This window comes from Nycticebus coucang, chromosome 16 (genome assembly GCF_027406575.1).
Source record: "Nycticebus coucang isolate mNycCou1 chromosome 16, mNycCou1.pri, whole genome shotgun sequence".
In the NCBI taxonomy this organism is placed as follows: Eukaryota; Metazoa; Chordata; class Mammalia; order Primates; family Lorisidae; genus Nycticebus; species Nycticebus coucang.
Genome location: NC_069795.1, coordinates 83,547,510 through 83,558,509, shown reverse-complemented (window position 1 = coordinate 83,558,509; position 11,000 = coordinate 83,547,510). Strand labels below are relative to the sequence as shown.

The 11,000-nt window shown below is 37.2% G+C and overlaps 1 protein-coding gene across 1 annotated transcript in view; it reads left to right on the top strand.

Annotated features, from left to right (window-relative positions):
- The first annotated feature begins 2,888 nt into the window (after positions 1-2,888).
- Positions 2,889-11,000, top strand: part of CLDN16 (claudin 16) — a 66,205-nt gene continuing 58,093 nt past the window's right edge. Inside the window, exons 1-2 of the mRNA XM_053565856.1 lie at positions 2,889-2,979; positions 4,318-4,427. The gene's annotated coding sequence lies outside the window, so the exon portion shown is untranslated. The remainder of the gene's footprint in view (positions 2,980-4,317; positions 4,428-11,000) is intronic.

Sequence of the window (11,000 nt, the reverse complement as noted above, 5' to 3'; positions counted from 1 at the left end):
TTCAGATTGGACTGAACATCTTCAGGAATGTTATAAATTATAATGTCAGGAAGGGCTCTAGCAAGTGTAAAAAAATGTCACTCTGGGCTTGACTCACCCCACTAATTGCATATATTCTACATTCACTTAGGCTGGGAACACAGTTAATTAATGGTCTTAATTGATTGTAATTCAGGGATTGTGCTTTATTAAACATTATCTGTCTGAAACTATATGACAACTGCAAGAGTGAATTTATAAAAAGAAAAAAAAAGAAGGGAAAGTAACTTAGTAAAAATAAAAAAGGGAGGGAGTTCAAGATTCCATCTTTCTAACTTTAAACATAATTAATTTTTTTTTTTGAGTCTCATTATGTTGCCCTGGGTAGAGTGCCATGGTGTCACAGCTCACAGCAACCTCAGACTCTTGGGCTTAAGTGATTCCCTTGCCTCAGCCTCCCAAGTAGCTGGGACTACAGGCGCCCACCACAACGCCAGGCAATTTGTTTTTGTTGTTTATTTGAGACAGAGTCTATGTCGCCCTCGGTAGAGTGCCATGGTGTCACAGCTCACAGCAACCCCAAACTCTTGGGCTTACGTGATTCTTTTGCCTCACCCTCCCAAGTAGCTGGGACTACAGGTGCCTGCCACACCACCCAGCTATTTTCTTGTTGTTGTTGTTGTTTACCTGGCCCAAACCTGCCATCTTTGGTGCATATGGCTGGTGCTGTAACCACTGTGCTATGGCTTAAATATTTTACAGAATAAGGAAGGTTTCCAAAGGGAATTTGGTTTTTCTATTTCTAAACATTGTGCCTGCCATGTAAATTCTCACTAAATATTTGTTGTATTTAATTATATTGAAATAGCTCAGAAATAGAATATGTGATTGGAATCCTCTTTGTTTAGATCTACCCCAAAGTAGAAAAATAAACAAGATGAACACTCAAGGTCATTTCCAGCTTTCAGAATATGTATGACACTATTTTCGAATGTTTAATCTAGCAGTGAATTCCACTTTCTATAGTAAAATGCTGTTTGAATTTCGTATCCCAGACAGAGCTAATCAGGTTAGCTTTTATTCAAGTAATTAGAAATCAAATTAGCTATGGCTGAGGAAAGTTGCACAGAAAACTTCTGTATTTGAATATGACAGTTTTCTTTTACTGTGTCTCATTAATACAAGACAAAGCTCCAATTCCAGGGCATCGAAAGGACTTTAAAATTTTGCTAGTGCTCTCAGAATACAGTAGTTTGGGGCCTTAGAGTTTATCATGGCTCCGTTGCTTTCTCTATCAAAAAAGTAGAAAACTAAACTCTTTTCTTGTATCAACTGTGTTTGGGCAATGAGTAGATCACTGGTTTTAAGTAATTACGATTACACTAATTTTTTTCCCCACATTTTGCTCTCCTCTTTCTTCTGCCCTTCAGAAATAGATATTGAATAGCCTAACTTAGTATCTACAAGCTGTGTGTCCTTAAAAAGGCCCTTGACTAAGTCAGGAGTGGTGGCTCATGCCTCTAATCCTAGCAGTCTCGGAGGCTAAGGTGGGTAGATTTGCCTGAGCTCAGGAGTTGGAGACCAGCCTGAGGAAGAGCAAGACCCCCACCTCTAAAAACCAGCTGGGTGTGAGAGGCACTTGTAATGCCAGCTATTAGGGAGGCTGAGGCAAGAGGATCACTTGAGCCCAAGAGTCTGAGGTTGCTGAGCCATGATGCCACGGCTCTCTACTGAAGGTGACAAAGTAAGACTCTTATCTTAAAAAAAAAAAAAGTCCCTTGACTACAACTTAATCTTAATTTCCTCCTTAGCTCTTCATGTAGTACTAAACCCATAGCTAATGCTCAATAGTATTTGTTGAATACATGATGTTGTAAAATGGGGTCAACTAGTACCTGCCCCAAAGAGTTACTGTGCATGTTCATAAAAGTCACAGAGACTGCCACCCAGCTGGCAATCCTCTATGTTGCTTATTTGTATGTTAATAGCTATGCTACTATGCCACCTTCACCAAAATTTGATGGTTTACTTGACCAGGTTTGCTTATATCATCATTTTTATTCATAAAGTTTCTAGTGGTAAAAGTAATAGCCCTCCTCCTGTCATGGAGTTTTCTTTTTCCTATTAAATATGATAGATAACATTATTCCCCTTATCTTCCATTCATGGTTTCTGTACTAGTTTCCTCTGGTTATTGTCATACATTACCACCACCACCCCCACCACGACGCCCCCCCCCCAACCCCCGTGGCTTAAAAGAATAGACATTTGTTTTCTCACCATGCTGGAGGCCAGAAGTCTGAAATCAGTTTCTCTGTGCTGAAACCAAGGTGCTGACGGGGCTGCACTCCCTTTGGAGAGTCTAGAGGATGATATTTTCCATTCTTCTGGTTTTTGGCAGCTGCCAGCATTCCTTGGCTTGTGACTGTATCGTTCTAATCTCTGCCTCCATGGTGACATTGCCTCATTGTCTGTCTGTATCAAATCTCCCTCTGCCTCCCTGTTACAAATATGCAGGCAAGTGCATTTAGGTACACTCTGATAGGATAATCTCTCTGACTCCTAACCTAAGCACAGTTGCAAAATCCTTTCTTGCTATATGGTGCAACACCTGAAGATTTCGGGAAGAACTGAAAGATATCTTTTGGGAGGCTTTATTTAGTTGACCATAGTTTTTTCTTTTTGTTTTTGTAAGAATCTTTAATAAGGCTGTGGGAGGCAAAATTCTGAAAGGTCTCCCAAGATTTCCACTCCCTGGTGCACATATCTTGTGTTTGAAACTCCTTGTGAGGGTGGGTAGAACTGTCATGTGATGAATTTCACTTGTGATTGTGAAAAAATGGATTTTGAAGATACACCCTTTTCCTTAGGAAATGATTCTTTTTCCCTGTGTTTTGTGATGTCTTCTTGTTCCCTTGATGCCAACAGAGGTGTTGGCAATCATTGTATCCTGATTCCTGGGCCACAGTCGGAGATGGCGCAGGACCAAAACTGGTCAATGTGAGTCCTTCCTAACTTTTAGAAGTGGCACCCATAGGGAAGAATTTTGTTCTCATTGGTTGTGAGATTGTGGGGCATGTAAGCCAGGACTGCTCTAAACCCCAGGGTTTAAGGCATTGTGGAGTTTCTGCAATTAAAGAATGAAGTCTACGGATGAAGAGGAGCAGAGAGGAGCGGGGGCATCCTACAGAGTTTAGTATCCTGAATTTGTATGCCCCTTGTATTAGATTTATCTCTGCCCTTTCAGGTAATGCTACTTTTCCATATGATTTCACAAAATCATCTTTTTTGCTAGGGGCAATTGTGTTTTTTTAAATCTTACAAAGCTATGCTTAGCACCTTGAGTACCTAACAAATGGGCTGGCTCACAGAAAGTGTCTCGGTGATTGTTCAACAAATCAACATTATTTTAAAGGTCTTTCCATGCCACTACTATATTTCTCTATAGAAAAGAAACTGAAAGAATCTCTAACATATATAAAGCATTACAAAAGTTATTCTTAGAACTTCTTTGTGTTAGACCTGCTCTCTCACACAACAAACCTTCCTAGTAATCTGGTCTCTCTTTCTCACACCGTCATTACACACTTTCAGAGATAATTAAATGTCTGTGATAAACAGGATTTGTCATGGCTAGACTAAGGATCATTTGTTTTTTAGTTGTTGATACATTGTTTTTATATTTTAATTTCCACCAAAATTTTCATTTCTGTGATCTTTCTTTACTCTCACTTTAGATAAATATTTACCAATTAGTCCCTTAAAAAAATCACAAAATGTTAGTCCTTTTCCTTTAAACTTTTGACTTGGGAAAATAAAGGCAATGTGCTATGCGCTCTATTTATTTATTTTTTTCTGAAACCTTTCTAATAAAAAATACTTGAGAAATAATAATGCAGAAGGTTCCACCTTTTTTCCTAAGATGATTTAAACTTAATGAGAATTTGAAAAAAATTGCTAGATCTCAGATGATCAGAAAATATGTAATTTATGGGCTTGATATATCATTCTATAGTAATTCTAGTAATAAACATTTATGTTATTATAATTGAAAAAATTCCTCATAATTTTGTGAGAACCAATGCAGGGCATTTTAATGGAATGTTCACATTCATTAACATTCCAGTGGTATGTACATAGTCAATACCAGATGGACCGTCCCTGTAAAATAAAAATAGCAATATGCTTAATTATTGCTGGAAGGGTATAGAAAAAAATGGAGCGACTTACACAGTTCTATACTTATATTTCTCATTTGCTGTATAAGATTATTTATTTATTTATTTTATTTTTTACTTTCCTATGAGGGTATCTGAAGTGCTCAATTTTACCTGGCAGGTCTTTCACATGAAGAGATTCAGGATCATTAAAAACTAAACTGAGCCTAGAGGAAATCAGGAGGAAAACAAATATGTTTGTGCAGGAAAGAGTAAAAAACCATCATTTTGGTGAGTTGGGTATCTGTGATCTTTTTTTCTTTTCAGATTTTTATACCAAACAATTGTAAACAATATATTAATAATTACATCTATAGGCTATTTTATAACTGCATTTTCTGTGGTTAACAAACAGCAAGCTTGAATTTATTTCTTTCTTCTTATGAATTGTCTTTAATTAGTGGTAAAATACTGTTACAGTAAGCATGATAAGATCTAAAAGCTATGATAACCTTCAAATTGAGATAATTCTTATTTGTAACAAAATGTTTGTATACACGGAGCATAGAAACCTCATGTCTGGATGAAGCCACGAATTTTCAGACTAATGCGCCTGTTGATGGAAAAATTTTTAACAGCCAGGCATAAATAACACTGTGGCCAATTATCTGCCTGCGGTAAACCAAAGGTATGTTTGTCCAAAATGAGATTATCCTTCCTCAATCTCATTTAAAGTCCAATATTATTTACACTTAAAATACGAAATTATTTACTTTGTAATAAAGCTAGCATTTAAATGCAATAGGGATGTGATACTTAATAAGTAGTGTTGAAACAGCTCTTTATTTTGAAGAAATAGTTATGTTTCCCTTATACCATAAAGTCTATGAAAGAAAGAATTATTATCACAACCATGAGCCATTTTTGAAGCCAATTTTGAAGCTTAGTACTTTCAGATAATATTTATTATTTAGGTTGAAAACATTTTCTCACTCAATGATTAAAAGTTCTGTTGTACTGCATTCAAATTGAGAAATTATAGTCTGTAAAGTTTTCAGATATAGCTGGCATATGATTCTCTATGTTAGATAATACACACATTTCATATTACCAAAAAAATAATAAAAGGAATCTTCACATTTTAAAAATACCTATTTGCTTACCTGATATATTCAAAGTCTTTAACATTATAGAAAGTTAAAAGTATTTATGTTAATCACTATCTCCCTTCTTTTGCACTCAAAAAGAAATTGCCTCCATTTTTATAAACATTGTTCAGATGGAGTTAGTATCCTTCAATGGGATATGTCCTCATATCAAATTTTTGGCATAATTCTATACACATGATTTTAAGACATTAAATTTCTCCAAAACCATGAAGAGCTATGTTTAAAACAGAGATAGCCTGGACTCTACCAAATCATTAAGCCATAGTCTTCCCTAACGTGGAACTCACTATTTCATTTTCAAAAATGTCTCATATTCATTGCCACCTTTGTTCCCAGAACCAATACTTTTATTCAAGTATTGAATAAAATACTTTGCTTGGACTCAAACACAATCTCATAACTCTTTTCTTGGCCTTCAGTTTCTTTTCTTTTCCTCATTCCATGTTTTGCCCTGTCCTGGAGGGATCTTCCTAAGCTCTAAACACGATCTTTAAGAAATTCCATTTTTCCAAAGACCAAAGTTCAATGCCTCAGAATAGTACTCAAAGTTCTTCACAAAAGAATCCAAACTTAGCCTTTGTGATGTCTCCACTATACCCTGCACATCTGCTGTAGTGACTGCACCTTTCTCTTCCACACGTTGGGGCTTTCCTCATGGTTTTTATCAGCCCAGATTGCAGGTGGGCCTCCTTCTTGACATTCCTAAATCCTTTCCTTCCTTTAAATCAAACATCATAGCCAGCCTAACACCATCTTTGAATCTCCCTGTCAGAAAAATTTCCTTCTCCACATTCCTACAGCATTTCAGCCTACTCTCAGAGTCCTTTTTACGCTTTGATTCATATTAGCATGAATCAGTCTCTTTTTTTTTTTTTTTTTTGTAGAGACAGAGTCTCACTTTATGGCCCTCGGTAGAGTGCCGTGTCATCACACAGCTCACAGCAACCTCCAACTCCCAGGCCCAAGCGATTCTCTTGCCTCAGCCTCCCAAGTAGCTGGGACTACAGGTGCCCGCCACAACACCCGGCTATTTTTCGGTTGCGGTTTGGCCAGGGCTGGGTTTGAACCCGTCACCCTCGGCATATGGGGCCAGCGCCTTACCGACTGAGCCACAGGCGCCACCCATGAATCAGTCTCTTTGCCACGATTTGTAAATTCCTTTAGGGGAAGGGCTGTTTAATTTTATTTTTATGTTAGCACTTTCCCTGGATCATAAGAACTAGGGAGACATCCCTAAGTAGTAGGAATTCAATATGTATTTATAGACTGGGCTCTAAGCATAGACTTCCACACCTGGATGCATACAAAGTATTGTGAAAAAGGAGAAATCTGAGAACTTGAACTCTGGTCTCTGGTTTCCATCCTCATTATATGTCTTCCACAAATAAAAGTAAATATCATTTACTTTGCTATTTAGATTTTTTTTTTCCCTTTTGTGCCTCAAATTCCTGTTTTGTAAGTGAAGGATGTGACTCTGTGAATTTTATATCATAAGGGCCATTAAGGAAGAGGCACGATAAAGATACCAAAAATAAAGCATGCTTTATAAGGCATGCTTTCTCTCATGATATAAGAAAATCTAACCATTAATGTATTCACTTCCACATTCAGAAACTTTGAAAGTAGAAATGCCACACAGGATACAATACTTCAAGTAGAATAAAAATCTGTCTAATTCCCACTGAGCACAAGTAAATGGGTCAGAGCAAGATACCCCTCATGTAAATTCTCTGCCATACACATAAGGTGGGTTGGAAAGTTCAGGAACAGCACTAAATATGGGATGATTGCAAAGTGTGTGGGATTTTGCAACGAGAGCTGGCTATTTATTCCCAGGATGTCATAATGAGGCTGCACATGGACGTTTTCCTGGAAAATTCAAATGCAAGTTTATTGCTAAAGACTCCACCAAGCTAAGATTATATTAGGAAACTTCAAGTTTTAGATGGTTTCACTCTAAACTTTCTGATATTCTGCCATTTTGGTGCATATATTTATTCTAGTTAATTAATAGTTTTTTCTTCTAGCATAACAAGTATGATTTATTATCAAGGCACCCATTTTCTACATACAATTGAATGCTTGTGAAATGTGACACTTTGGTCTTTTAAGTGTTTTTTTTTTTTTTGTAGAGACAGAGTCTCACTGTACCACCCTCGGGTAGAGTGCCATGGCATCACACGGCTCACAGCAACCTCTAACTCTTGGGCTTCCGCGATTCTCTTGCCTCAGCTTCCCGAGCAGCTGGGACTACAGGTGCCTGCCACAACGCCCGGCTATTTTTCTGTTGCAGTTTGGCTGGGGCTGGGTCCGAACCCGCCACCCTCGGCATATGGGGCGGACGCCCTACTCACTGAGCCACAGGCGCTGCCCTGGTCTTTTAAGTGTTTTAAGCACCTCTTTCAATCTTGTATACAGTATATTTTGCCTTGTCTCGGCAAAATTTTGCTGAATAAAGATTATTATTGGGGCGGTTCCTGTGGCTCAAGGAGTAGGGCGCTAGTCCCATATGCCAGAGGTGGCGGGTTCAAACTCATCCCTGGCCAAAAAAAGATTATTATTAACTTTACTCCTGAACAAGTGAACATACCATTTAAAGAAAGGCCAGAAATTATGTATCTTCCATGAATGACTTCCAAATTTGACTTTCTCGATTCAGTGTTGTCAGTATTAAGTTCTTTCCATATAGCTTGGGCCCTAACGGTTAGTAAATGCTAGTTGGATCGAATGAGTGGAATCCAGGGCGTCTTTATGGCAATCCTTAAGTTGTTTCTATCTAGTAAATGGTATAACTTTCTGATTGTTTTGTTTTGATAAGTTGCCTATTCTATATTGTGACAAACTGTATATTCAGTCCACTGTCACCTAGCAGAAAGCTTTTCAATGTTAGTATGGGTACTAAGTACACAGAGTATGCAGTGATAAATAAAATCTTGTCCCTTACAGTTTAGTGGTTGATTCAGACAGACAATATTTACAACCGAGTGTGATCTGTGCTAGTTCAAAGTAGCGAGGGAGCACTGAGGAAGAAGGGACAGACTAACTCTGACCGGGAAACATTTCAGAGTCCATGTAATATTTGAATCAGGTCGTAGAGGTAGAGTTCCCAAAGTTGAGAAAAATGGTTAGGATATTTCGGAAAGAAGAGAAATGATTGTAAAAAGGCAAATAAATTAATAGAGAATTTCTGAAGTTTGGTGTGGCTGTGGCTGGTGGCTTGAAAGGAGCTGTAGGGCTTGATATGAAGGAACATTCATGCTAGAATTTTGGCAGCACAACATATTTGAATGCTTCCCCTGGCCAAGCTGGCACTCTGACAAGGGCTGGAATTCCTAACAGGGCCGGGCTGAGCTGTGCTAGGTTGGGCTGAGCTGAGACTGAAACTTGGCTGACCCTTAGCCTCTAAACTATGAAGGGGGGAGAGAAATAGACTACAGCATCTAAGGCAAAATAGTCACAAAACAAAGAAACCTTGCAAACCAAAGATAGATGTCCAAAGATCTAGAGTAGAGAATAGAAGTCTATTCCGAGGCACAGGAGGTGCCAAAGTTTCTAAAATAGTATAAACTGTTTCCAGGGAAGACAGTAGGGATGTTTCCCGTTTCTATTATTTGCCTCAAGATCTTCTTTTCCTGACAGAAGATCTGTAACCTCACTTGCAGGCAGGAAAGAAGCTGTAAGCCAAGTTCTGTGACAAAGTTCGGGTTTTATAAAAGTTTATCTGATATTGGTGTGGTGCGTGAAAATGTTGAGGTGTGATGACCATTTTAGGAAGCTTTCTCAATCACTAAAATGAGAGATAATAAGAAAATAAACTGGTGTAGCACCACCATTGAAATGAGGAAGATGATGTCGATAAGAACAAACATAGGGAGAGCCATTTACATTTAATGTAAATTATTGATTTCATTGAACTTCAGTTTATCATCTTAGCTATGCCTTTATTTTTCCCATTCTTTCTTCCTTTGTCTCTCTTTTTCTGCCTTTTCGGGATTAACTTATTTTTCTAGTAGAGTTCTATTTATTTTTCTTCATTTGCATTTTGATTATGTCTCCTTGTTTTCTTTTTATGATTTTATTTTTATGTGGTTGTGCTTGTGATTTAAATATGCATTCTTAAATTACAGTTGTCTACCTTGAAATAATATTACAGCACTTCACTTATAAAGAGCCCTACAAAGACATACACATATTTAACCCCTTATTCTTCATGCTATTATTAAATGTGATAAACCCCACAATACTTTGTTATTGTGGTTGCTTTAAACCATTCAATTATTTTTAAAGTAGTTAGGAAATTTTGTTTAGTGTAGCTTTGCTATGAACTAATTCCTCATTTACTGCCTTTTTTTTTAATGAAGAGCAAAGAAACTTGTGTTTTAATCATACATTGAACACTTCAATGTAATGACATTCCATTCTTTCATTCAGCCAATATTTATCCAGCACCCATTATGTGCTAGTCACATTAATAGGCACTGAGAACTTATAATTCATAAAATTAGTAAGTTACTAGTAAAATTAGTAATTGGACACTTGAATACGCATTATCTCAGTCTGTCTTTAGTTCACTCTCATTTCTGAAGAACGCTTTCACTGAATACAAATTTTTATTTATTTATTTATTTAAGACAGAGTCTCAAGCTTTCACTCTGGGTAGAGTGTCATGGCGTTACAGCTCACAGCAACCTCAAACTCTTGGGCTTAAGCAATTATCTTGCCTCAGCCTCCTAAGTCGCTGGGACCACAGGCGCCCACCACAACGCCCGGCTATTTTTTTTGTTGTTGTTGCAGTTGTCCTTGTTGTTTAGCTGGCCTGGGCCGGGTTCAAACCCATCACCCTTGATGCATGTCGCTAGTGCCATAACCACTGTACTATGGGCACTGAGCCTGAATATAAAATTTTAAGTTGACTTTTTGCTTTGATTTGTTTCAGGTCACCAATGCATTCTTCTTTCTTATCTTCTTGCTTGCATTGTTTCTCATGAAAATCAAGTCATAACAATAGTCCTCCCTCATCCATTGTGAGGAGGAACATGTCCCTTGGGGCATGTTTCAAGGTGCTAGGGGAAGCCGGATATTCTAGGTTGAACTGAACCCTGAACCTTATATATTCTATGCTTTTTCCTATACACATATAATTATGGTCAAATTCAATTTATAAATTAGGCACAGTAACAGAATAATAATAATGAAATAGAATAATTATACCATATACACTATACCATTATACCATAACAGAAGTTGTATGAATTCTCCCTCTCTCTCGCTCTTAAAGTATTGTATTGTATTAAACTCACCTATTTTCATACCACAATTGCTCATAGATAACTAAAATCTGGGAAAAGTGAAACTGGATGAGGATAGGTCACTATATTTGCATTTGTTTCCTTATCCATTTTGTTTTCCTTCTCTTTCTCATTGTCTTTATTTTTTTCTTTTTCCCTGGCTCATTTAAGATGTTCACTTTATTTTTAATTTTTGGTAGGAAATATCTAGGTGTCCTTTTTTCTTCTTTTGTTTTTTTCTTTTTGTATTTTACCAACTTGGATTTTTTGGGCTTTGTTAAAACTACACACATATCCAAAAAGCCCAATAAATCCAAGTTGATAAAATACAAAAAAAAAAAAAAAAAAGAAGAAAAAAGGACACCTAGATACTTCCTACCAAAAAAAAAAAAAAAATGAAGCGAACA